Raw genomic sequence first — 11,795 nt, 5'->3', positions numbered from 1 at the left:
CTGACTATTTTTTATTTATTTAATTTTAGTAGAGACAAGGGCTCACTATGTTGTCCCGGCTGGTCTCTTAAGTCTTGGTCACAAGCAGTCCTCCTGCCTCAGCCTTCCAAAGTGTTGGGATTGAAGGCATGAGCCACCATGCCCAGACTACCAACCTTTCAGACACTGTTTCTAGGAACCTTCCATTTTTAATCAGCATGTCAAGGTCTGAGTTAAACTGAGATTTTCCTTTGTTCTTCTAAAATGAGTGAAGCTACTCCTAGGTCAGAGATACCCTGCAAAAAAAAAAAAAAAAACAAACAAACACTGAGGCAATTCATCCAAAGGAGGGAATGCCTCCTCATATTACCTCATCCACCACATACAGCCCTGCTAACTTTTCCTCAACATGCGTGGGATGTTTCAAGACTTTACCCATCAGAGATCATAGCTGAGAAAAAAAGCACTATTTGAGCCTTTATTCTTCTCCAACACTGTTCAACTTTACCAACCCCATAGTATTGCTCCTTTAAGTAAAATTGTTTGTCTTTTGATTACAGAAGAAATTTCCCCATGGTTTACACCCATGACTCATAAATCTATATCTTTAGACGTCATTGCTCTCTGGAGCTTTAATTTTTCCTAGTTGTTTGTTAAATATCTCAACCAGAATATTCTGCAGGCACTTTAGATACATGGAGTATCTTCCACCTATCTCAATAGGTGGTACTATGTAGTGTTCAGCAGTGGATTTGAACTGCTAGGCCTAGCTAATGAGTGGGCCATTTCTCAACAGAGATCATGAAATAGGCAAGAAGCTTCTATGATATCTTGAACATGACTGAGACAGAACTGAGTTAGGGACTGGAGGCCCAGCATGGTGGCTCATACCTGTAATCCTAACACTTTGGGAGACCCAGGGGGCAGATCACTTGAGGTCAGGAGTTCGAGACCAGTAGAGATGGTGAAACCCCATGTCTACTAAAAATATAAAAATTAGCCAGGCATGGTTGCAGGTGCCTGTAATCCCAGCTAAGCAGGAGGCTGAGGCAGAAGAATCACTTGAACCTGGGAGGTGGGGGTTGTAGTGAGCAGAGATTGGGCCATTGTATTCCAGCCTAGGGGACAGAGTGAGACTCCATCTCAAAAAATAAAATAAGTTAGGAGGCAGGTTAGAAGATCCACCCTAGGGCCATGCACAGTGGCTCATGCCTGTAATCCCAGCACTTTGGGAGGTCGAGGTAGGGCGATCACCTGAGGTCAGGAGTTCAAGATCAGCCTGGTTAAAGTGGTGGAACCCCATCTCTACAAAAATACAAAAATTAGCTTGCCATGAGTCTGGGTGACAGTGAGAGTGAGAGAAGGAAGGAAAGGAAGGAAGGAAGGAAGGAAGGAAGGAAGGAAGGAAGGAAGGAAGGAAGGAAGGGAGGGAGGGAGGGAGGGAGGGAGGGAGGGAGGGAGGGAGGGAAAAAAAGAAAAGAGAAAGAGGGAGGGAGGGAAGGAAGGAGGAAGAACGAGGAAGGAAGAAAGGGAGGGAGGAAGGAAAGAGAGAGAAAAAGAAAGAAAATCTTAGAGTTGCCAGGAAATCTAAAAAAAGTAAAGAAAAGAAAATCTACCCTAGTAATATATATTTAAGTGTATGGCTACTAAAAAAAACAGTTGCGCTATCAGAGTGAGACAGGAAAGAAAGAGATGGAGGGGGGATGGCGGGAACTGGAGCTGGAGCCGGAGCTCGCTCGCGGCGGGGCGGCGGCGGGGCTCAAGGCCCGAGCTCGCTATCCACCACCAGCGCACCGCGCAGCGCGCACATCTGCGCCACCCTCGGTCTGCGGCTCAGCCCTCGGCCCGCAGGATGGACGGCGGATCCGGGGGCCTAGGGTCTGGGGACAACGCCCCGACCACTGAGGCTCTTTTCGTGGCACTGGGGGTGGGCGTGACGGCGCTTAGCCATCGGCTGCTCTACGTGAAGCTGCTCATCCAGGTGGGTCATGAGCCAATGCCCCCAACCCTTGAGACCAATGTGCTGGGGAGGAAGGCCCTCTGTCTGCCAAGCTCTTCACCTACGCCAAGTACATTGTGCAAGTGGATGGTAAGATAGGGCTGTGCTGAGGCCTGAGCCCCCAGCTGATGCCTAACGCCCTCTCCACTGTGACCCAGGGTAGCATGAAGGTTTTCCCTCCAGATGAGATCGGGCAGGTTTCCAACAAGCATAACATGAAAACTTCCCTGAAGAAAGTTGTGAAGGAGACCTCCTATGAGATGATGATGCAGTGCGTGTCCCACATGTTGGCTCACCCCCTGCATGTCATCTCAATGCTCTGCATGGTCTAGTTTGTGGGACGGGAGGCCAAGTACAGTGGTGTGCTGACCTCCATTGGGAAGATTTTCAAAGAGGAAGGGCTGCTGGGATTCTTTGTTGGATTAATCCCTCACCTCCTGGGTGATGTGGTTTTCTTGTGGGGCTGTAACCTGCTGGCCCACTTCATCAATGCCTACCTGGTGGATGACAGCTTCAGCCAGGCCCTGGCTATCCGGAGCTATACCAAGTTCGTGATGGGGATCACAGTGAGCATGCTGACCTACCCCTTCCTGCCAGTTGGCAACCTCGTGGCTGTGAACAACTGCAGGCTGCAGGCTGCGGGCTGGGCTCCCACCTTACTCCCCGGTGTTCAAATCCTGGATTCACTGCTGGAAGTACCTGAGTGTACAGGGCCAGCTCTTCCGAGACTCCAGCCTGCTTTTCTGCCAGGTGTCATCAGGATCATGCTTTGCCCTGGAGTAACCTGAATCATCTAAAAAACATGGTCTCAACCTGGTCACGGTGGGTGAGGCCTGACCATCTTAGGACACCTGCAAGATGACTCCAACCCAGCAACAACCAGATATGCTCCATCCCAGGCGGGCTTCAGTTTCCATATTTGCCATGTGCCTGTCCAGATGTGGGGTTGGACGGGGGCAGGGCTGCACCCAGTGCATTGGGTCACCTGCCAGACCTGGGGAAGGTGGGGTGAGGTGGGGAGTTGGCAGACTCCCCACACCTCCCAGATTTGCTGAGTCTGTCTTATGCAGAGGGCCAGAGAATGGCTTGTGGGGGCCCAGGTTGGATGGGGAAAGGCTAATGGGGTCAGACCCCACCCCGTCTACCCTTCCAGTCAGCCCAGCGCCCATTCTGCAGCTCAGCTGGGAGCATCATTCTGCTGCTTTGTAAATAGGGTGGATCCCCTGGCATATGGCCACCATCGTGTCTAGGCCTATGCTAGGAGGCGAATGCCAGGCTCTGCCTGCATTTTTCTCAACACTAATGATATGAGGGCAGCACCTGCCTCTGAATGGGAAATCATGTGACTACTCAGAATGTGTCCTCCTCATCTAATGCTCATCTGTTGAATGGTGATACCTCGTGCACACGATCTGTTTACCTGTGCAGTTGTGAATACCCAGAGGTTGGGCAGATCAGTGTCTCTAGTCCTATCCAGTTTTAAAGTTCATAGTAGGATTTGACCCCATCTCCCACAAATAAATGTATTGGTGGTGGGAAAAAAAAAAGAAAGAGAAAGAGAAAGAAAGAAAGGAAAGAAAAAAAGAGAAAGAAAGAAGAAAGAGAAAGAAGAAAGGAAGAAAGGAAGGAAGAGAAAGAAAGAAAGAAAGAAAAAGAAAGAAAGAGAGAAAGAAAGAGGAAGGAAGGAAAGAAAGAAAGAAGAAAGAAAGAAAGAAAGAAAGAAAGAAAGAAAGAAAGAAAGAAAGAAAGAAAGAGAAAGAAAGAAAGAAGAAAAGAAAGAAAAGATATATCCTAGTAATATATATTTAAGTGTATTGCTACTAAAAAAATGTTGAGCTATCTAGAAGTGGGAAATCCAGCAGGAAAGTGGAACTCTCAAGGAAATCTGACCAGCAAGAAGAGCTAAAATAATTTTGGTATAAGGGAATATGGTGGAAGTATGGGCAAGTTGATGCTGGAAAGTACACTGGTGAAAGTTGTTGAGTTTTGAGAGCTCCAAAGAAGAAGGCTACATCTTAGGACAGTAACAAAGGCTGCAAAGTCTAAGTGCTGCCCTAATAGTGTAACATTGGGCCAGTCATCTGCCCTTTTGGCATCACAGCAAACTTGTTTGTGAAATAAGGGATTTGGCCTAATGTTTTTAGCTAATTCAATTGTTTAATTTTTTTTTTTTACTTTGAAATAATTATAAATTCACAGGAATTTGGAGAAATAGTAGAAAGACACTGTATGCCCTCCACCCAGTTTCCCCCAATGGCTACGTCTTATGTAACTATAATACAATATCATAACCAGGAAATTGCTATTGGTACAATGTGTGTGTGGTAGTTCCATGCTGTTTTATCATGCTTAAATCCATACAGCCACCATAGCTATGAAGATACAGAACTATTCCATCATCCCCAAAGATCTCCCTATTTATATTCATACTCATACCTGCTTCACCCCCACCAATTCCCAACCCCTGGCAATCACTAATTCCTTTTCCATCTCTATCATTTAGTCATTCGGAGAATGTTATATAAAGGAAATCATACACTCTGTGACTTGTTAAGACTGGCTTTTTGTCATTAGCTTAATGTCCTTGAGACCTATCCAAGTTGTTGCATGTATCAATAATCTGTTCCTTTTTATTGCTGAGTAGTGTTTCATTGTGTGTGTGTACCACAATGTTTAACCATTCACCTATTATGGGACTTTTTGATTGCTTCCAGATTTTCAGTATTACAAATAATTCCATGAATAATCATGTAGAGGTTTTGCGTGGACAAGTTTTTAGTTGTCAGAGATAAATGCCCAGGAGTACAGTTTTGGGTTGTGTGGTAATGCATGATTAGCTTTTTTAAAAACTGGCAAACTATTTCTACAGTCGCTGTAACATTTTACATTCCCACAGCAATGTATGAGAGAGACAATTTCTCCATGATCTCACCAGCATTTGGTATTATTTGGTAATATTTTGTAACCATTATTTAGCTGTTCTAATGAATGTGTAGTAAACTTCATTTGCATTTCCCTAATGCAAATAATGTTGAACTTTTTCTTTTCTTTCCCCTCCCCTTCCTTCCCCTCCCTTCTTTTCTTTTCTTTTCTATTCTTTTCTTTTTTCTTTTCTTAAGACAGGGTCTTACTCCATCCATCACCCAGGCTGGAGTGCAGTGGCACGATTATGGATGACTGCAGCCTCGACCTCCTAGGCTCAAATGATCCTCCCAACTCGACCTCCCAGGCTTGAGAGATCCTCCCGTCTCAGCCTCCCAAGTAGCTGGGACTACAGGCATATGCCACCATGCCCAGCTAATTTTTGTAATTTTTAGAGAGAGGGGGTTTTGCCATGTTGCCCAGGCTGGTCTTCAACTCTTGGGCTCAAACAATCCTCCTGCCTTGCCATCCCAAAGTACTGGTATTCCAGGTGTGAGCCGCTGGGCCCAGCCTTGTACATCTTTTCATGTGATTATGTGCCATACGTATATTGTCTTTAACAAAATGTCTATGTCTTTTGCCCATTTTTAAATTGGGTCATTTGAGGTTTTTCCATTTTTTTAAATATATTCTGAATATTAGTTTTTTGTTAGATATGTGATCTGCAAATATTTCTCCCAGTGTAGCTTGTCTTTTTATCCTCTTAACAGGTTCCTTTGAAAAACAAAAGTTTTTATTTTTGATGAGGTCTAATTTATTTATCTTTACTATGAATTGTGCTTTTGGTGTCATGTCTAGGAAACTCCTCTCTAAGCTGTAGGTCCTGAAGATTTTCCTCTTGTTTTCTTTTAAAAGCGTTGTAGTTTTACATTTCACATTTAAGTCTATGATCCATTTTGAATTTATTTTTGTGTCTTTTTGCCTATGGATAGCCAATTACTCTGGCACCATTTGTTAAAAATTTATCCTTTCTCAATCAAATTGATTTTGCATGTTTGTGAAAAATCAGTTTGTCACACTTGTGTGCCATGCTGTGTCAAGGTTCTCTATTCTATTCCATTCTATGTATCTATCCCTCTACCAATACCACACAGTCTTAATTACTATAACAAGCCTTAAAATTGGGTGGAGCTGGGCACAGTGTTGCATGCCTGTAATCCCAGCTGCTTGGGAGGCTGAGGCAAGAGAATTTCTTGAACCCAAGAGTTTAAGGCCAACCTGGGCAACATAGCAAGACTTTGTCTCTAAAAAAAAAAAATCATATTAAGTGATTCCTCCCACTTTGTTCTTCTACAAAATCAACGTAACTATTCTAGTACTGTTACCTTTCCATATAAATTTTAGAATAATCTCATTTATACTTACCAAAAAATATATAATGCTAGTATTTTGATAACGTATGTCAATTTTTCCAAAATTTACATCTGTGTTGAGTTTTTAAGTCTATGAACACAAAATATCTTTCCAGTTATTTAGGTTTTCCTTGATTTCTTTCTTATTTTGAAATTTTCAGCAGAGATCCACTGTACATTTTGTTAAGTGTACATCTAAGTATTACATTTTCATTGTAGTAATTATAAATGCTATTGCATTTTCAACTTCAGTTTCTGCATAATCATTGATAGTTTATATAAATGTGATTGATTTTTGTGTGTTGGTGTGTTGTATTATATACTGAGGCTAAACTTACTAGTTCTATAAGGTTTTGGTGTATTTCTGGGCATTTTCTATGTAGACAATCATGTCACCAGCAAATAAACAGTTTTATTTATTCCTTTCCAACCTATATATAATTTATTTATATTCCTTGCCTTCTTGTATTGGCTAGAACTTCCAATACTGTGTACATAAGAGTGGTGAGAGTGGATTTGTATTTGTAGATGCTCTGATGCTCTTTATCATGTGGAAGTAGTCTCCCTTCATTCCTAACTTGCTGAGAGTTGTTTGGTTGTTTTGTTTTGTTTTTTTAAATTGTACTTTAGGTTCTGGGGTACATGTGCAGATCATGCAGTATTGTTGCATAGGTACATATATGGCAATGTGGTTTGCTGCCTCCATCCCCCCATCACCTATATCTGGCATTTCTCCCCATGTTATCCCTCCCCAGCCTCCCCACCCCACACTGTCCCTCCCCTCACCCCTCCAAGAGACCCCAGTGTGTGATGCTTACCTCCCTGTGTCCATGTGTTCTCGTTGTTCAACACACACCTATGAGTGAGAATATGTGGTGTTTGATTTTCTGTTCCTGTGTCAGTTTGCCAAGAATGATGGTTTCCAGATTCATCCATGTCCCTATAAAGGACACAAACTCATGTTTTTAATGGCTGCATATTATTCCATGGTGTATATGTGCCACATTTTCCTTGTCCAGTCTATCATCGATGGGCATTTGGGTTGGTTCCAGGTCTTTGCTGTTGTAAACAGTGCTGCAATAAACATACGTGTGTATGTGTCTGTATAATAGAACGATTTGTAATCCTTTGGGTATATATCCAGTAATGGGATTCCTGGGTCAAATGGAATTTCTATTTCTAGGTCCTTGAGGAAGCTTCACACTGTCTTCCACAATGGTTGAACTAACTTACACTCCCACCAGCAGTGTAAAAATATTCCTATTTCTCTACATCCTCTCTAGTATCTGTTGTCTCCAGATTTTTTAATGATGGCCATTCTAACCAGCATGAGTTGATATCTCAATGTGGTTTTGATTTTCATTTCTCTAATGACCAGTGATGATGAGCATTTTTTCATATGTTTGTTGGCCTCATATGTATCTTCTTTTGAAAAGTATCTGTTCATATCCTTCACCCACTTTCAAATGGGTTCTTTTTTTTTTTTTTCTTGTAAATCTGTTTTAGTTCTTCGTAGATTCTGGATATTAGCCCTTTGTCAGATGGGTAGATTGTAAACATTTTTTCCCATTCTGTTGGTTGCCGGTTCACTCTAATGATTGTTTCTTTTGCTGTACAGAAGCTCTGGAGTTTAATTCAGTCCCATTTGGCTATTTTGGATTTTGTTGCCAATACTTTTGGTGTTTCAGTCATGAAGTCCTTGCCTATGCCTATGTCCTGAATGGTATTGCCTAAGTGTTCTTCTAGGGTTTTTATGGTGTTAGGTCTTATGTTTAAGTCTTTGATCCATCTGGAGTTAATTTTAGTGTAAGGTGTCAAGAAGGGGTTCAGCTTCTGCTTTCTGCACATGGCTAGCCAATTTCCCAACACCATTTACTAAACAGGGACTCCTTTCCCCATTGCTTGTTTTTGTCCAGCTTGTCAAAGATCAGATGGTTGTAAATGTGTGACGTTGCCTCCAAGGCCTCTGTTCTGTTCCATTGGTCTATATCTCTGTTTTGGTACCAGTACCATGCTGTTTTGATTACTGTAGCCTTGTAGCATAGTTTGAAGTCAGGTAGCATGATGCCTCCAGCTTTGTTCTTTTTGCTTAGGATTGTCTTGGTTATGTGGGCTCTCTTTTGGTTCCATATGAAGTTTAAGGTAGTTTTTTCCAGTTCTGTGAAGAAGGTCATTGGTAGCTTAATGGGCATAGCACTGAATCTATAAATTACTTTGCTCAGTAAGACCATTTCCACAATATTGATTCTTCCTAGCCATGAGCATGGAATGTTTTTCTATCTGTTTGTGTCCTCTCTTATTTCCTTGACCAGTGGTTTGTAGTTCTCCTTGAATAAGTCCTTTATATCCTTTGTTAGTTGTATTCCTAGGTATTTTATTCTCTTTGTAGCAGTTGTGAATAGGAGTTTGCTCTTGATTTGGCTCTTTGTTAGTCTGTTATTGGCGTATAGGAATGCTTGTGATTCTTGAATGTTGATTTTGTATCCTGAGACTTTGCTGAAGTTGCTTATCACTTTAAGGAGATTTTGGGCTGAGATGATGGGGTCTTCTAAATATACAGTCATGTCATCTGCAAATAGAGACAAGTTGACTTCCTCCTTTCCTAATTTAATATGCTTTATTTATTTTTCTTGCCTAATTGCTCTGGCTAGAACTCCCAATACTGTATTGAATAGGAGTGGTGAGAGAGGGCCTCCTTGTCTAGTGCCAGATTTCAAAAGGAATGCCTCCAGTTTTTGCCCATTCAGTATGATATTGGCTGTGGGTTTGTTGTAAATAGTATTTATTATTTTGAGATACTTTCCTTCGCTACCTAGTTTCTTGAGAGTTTTTAGCATAAAGGGCTGTTGAATTTTGTCGAAGGCCTTCACTGCATCAATTGAGATAATCATGTGGTTTTTGTCTTTGGTTTTGTTTATGCAGTGGATTATGTTTATGGACTTGTGTATGTTGTTGAACTAGCCTTGCATCCCTGGGATGAAGCCTACTTGATCATGATGGATAAGCTTTTTGATGTGCTGAGGCAATCGGTTTGGCAGTATCTTATTGAAGATTTTTGCATCTATGTTCATCATGGCTATTGGCTTCAAATTTTCATTTTTTTGTTGAGTCTCTGCCAGGTTTTGGTATCAGGATGATGTTGGTCTCATAAAATGATTTGGGAAGGATTCCCTCTTTTTATATTTTTTGGAATAGTTTCAGAAGAAATGGTACCAGCTCATCGTTGTATGTCTGGTAGAATTTGGCTGTGAACCCATCTAGACCTGGGCTTTTTTGGGGTGATAGGCTATTAATTGCTGCCTCAACTTCAGCCCTTGTTATTGGTCTATTCAAGGTTTCAGCTTCTTCCTGGTTTAGGCTTGGGAGTGTGCAAGTGTCCAGGAATTTATCCATTGCTTCCAGGTTTACTAGTTGTAGTAATCTCTGATGGTAGTTTGTATTTCTGTGGAATTGGTGGTGATATCTCCTTTATCATTTTTTATTGCATCTATTTGATTCTTCTCCCCCTTTTTTTTTTTTTAATTAGTCTGGCTAGCGGTCTGTGAATTTTTTGATCTTTTTAAAAAACCAGCTCCTGGATTTATTTATTTTTTTGAAGGGTTTTTTGTGTCTCTATCTCCTTCAGTTCTGCTCTGATCTTAGTTATTTCTTGTCTTCTGCTAGCTTTTGAGTTTTTTGATCTTGCTCCTCCAGCTCTTTCAATTTTGATGATAGGGTGTTGATTTTCTATCTTTCCTCGCTTCTCATGTGGGCATTTATTGCTATAAATTTCCCTGTAGACATTGCTTTAAATGTGTCCCAGAGATTCTGGTACACTGTGTCTTTGTTCTCATTGGTTTTGAAGAACATCTTTATTTTTGCCTTCATTTCATTGTTTATACAGTCAACATTCAGGAGCCAGTTGTTCAGTTTCCATGAAGTTATGCAGTTCTGAGTTAGTTTCTTAATCCTGAGTTCTAATTTGATTGCACTGTGGTCTGAGAGACTGTTTGTTATGATTTCATTATTTGGCGTTTGCTGAGGAGTGATTTACTTCCAATTATGTGGTCAATTTTAGAGTAGGTGAGATGTGGTGCTGAGAAGAATGTATATTCTGTGGATTTGGGATGGAGAGTTCTGTAGATGTCTATTAGGTTTGCTTGGTCCAGATCTGAGTTCAAGTCCTGGATATCCTTGTTAATTTTCTGTCTCATTGTTCTGTCTAATACTGACAGTGGAGTGTTAAAGTCTCCTACCATTATTGTGTGGGAGTCTAAGGCTCTTTGTAGGTCATTAAGAACTTGCTTTATGTATCTGGGTGCTCCTGTATTGGGTGTGTATATATTTAGGATTATTAGCTCTTCTTGTTGCCTTGATCCTTTTACCATCATGTATTGCCCTTCTTTGTCTCTTTTGATCTTTGTTGGTTTAAAGTCCATTTTATCAGAGACTAGGATTGTAACTCCTGCTTTTTTTTCTCCCCATTTGCTTGGTAAATCTTCCTCAATCCCTTTATTTTTAGCCTATGTGTGTCCCTGCATGTGAGATGGGTTTCCTGAATAAAATACACTGATGGATCTTGACTTTTTATCCAATCTGCCAATCTGTGTGTTTTGATTGGGGCATTTATCCCATTTACATTTAAGGTTAATATTGTTATGTGTGAATTTGAGCCTGCCATTTTGATACTAGATGGATGTTTTGCCCATTAGTTGACACAGTTTCTTCATTGTGTCAATGGTCTTTACCATTTGGTATGTTTTTGGAGTGACTGGTACCAGTTGTTCCTTTCCATGTTGAGTGCTTCTTTCAGGAGCTCTTGTAAGGCAGGCCTGGTGGTGATGAAATCTCTTAGCAATTGCCTCTCAGTAAAGGATTTTATTTCTCCTTTGCTTATGAAGCTTAGTTTGGCTGGATATGAAATTCTTGGTTGAAAGTTCTTTTCTTTATGGATGTTGAATATTGGCCCCCACTCTCTTCTGACTTGTAGGGTTTCTGCCGAGAGATCTGCTGTGAGTCTGATGGACTTCCCTTTGTGGGTAACCTGACCTTTCTCTCTGGCTGCCCTTAGCATTTTTTCCTTCACTTCAACCCTGGTGAATCTGACGATTATGTGCCTTGGGGTTGCTCTTCTTGAGGAATATCTTTGTGGTGTTCTCTGTATTCCCTGGACTTGAATATTGGGCTGCCTTGCTAGGTTGGGGAAGTTCTCCTGGATAATATCCTGAAGAGTGTTTTCCAGCTTGGATTCATTCTCTCCATCACATTCAGGTACACTTATCAAAGGTAAATTAGGTCTTTTCACATAGTCTTATATTTCTCGAAGGCTTTGTTCATTTCTTTTCACTCTTTTTTCTCTAATCTTGCCTTCTCATTTCATTGAGTTGATCTTCAATCTCGGATATCATTTCTTCTGCTTGGTAGATTTGGCTATTGAAACTTTCATATGCTTCACAAAGTTCTCGTGCTGTGTTTTTCAGCCCCATCAAGTCATTTATATTCTTCTCTAAGCTGTTTATTCTAGTTAGCATTTCATCTAATCTTTTTTTTTTTTTTTTTTTTTT

At 41.2% G+C, this 11,795-nt stretch overlaps 1 pseudogene across 1 annotated transcript; it reads left to right on the top strand.

Moving 5' to 3' along the window:
- Positions 1 to 1,682: 1,682 nt before the first annotated feature.
- Positions 1,683 to 3,515, top strand: LOC116532234 (annotated as a pseudogene). The gene has a single exon (XR_004260793.1). The product of XR_004260793.1 is annotated as a mitochondrial carrier homolog 1 pseudogene (transcript).
- The last annotated feature ends 8,280 nt before the right edge of the window (positions 3,516 to 11,795 follow it).

Source organism: Sapajus apella, unplaced genomic scaffold, assembly GCF_009761245.1.
Source record: "Sapajus apella isolate SASKATOON/1434 unplaced genomic scaffold, GSC_monkey_1.0 scaffold75, whole genome shotgun sequence".
Classification (NCBI taxonomy): Eukaryota; Metazoa; Chordata; class Mammalia; order Primates; family Cebidae; genus Sapajus; species Sapajus apella.
The sequence above is the reverse complement of the archived record's forward strand: the minus strand, read 5'-3'. Positions and strand labels throughout refer to the sequence as shown.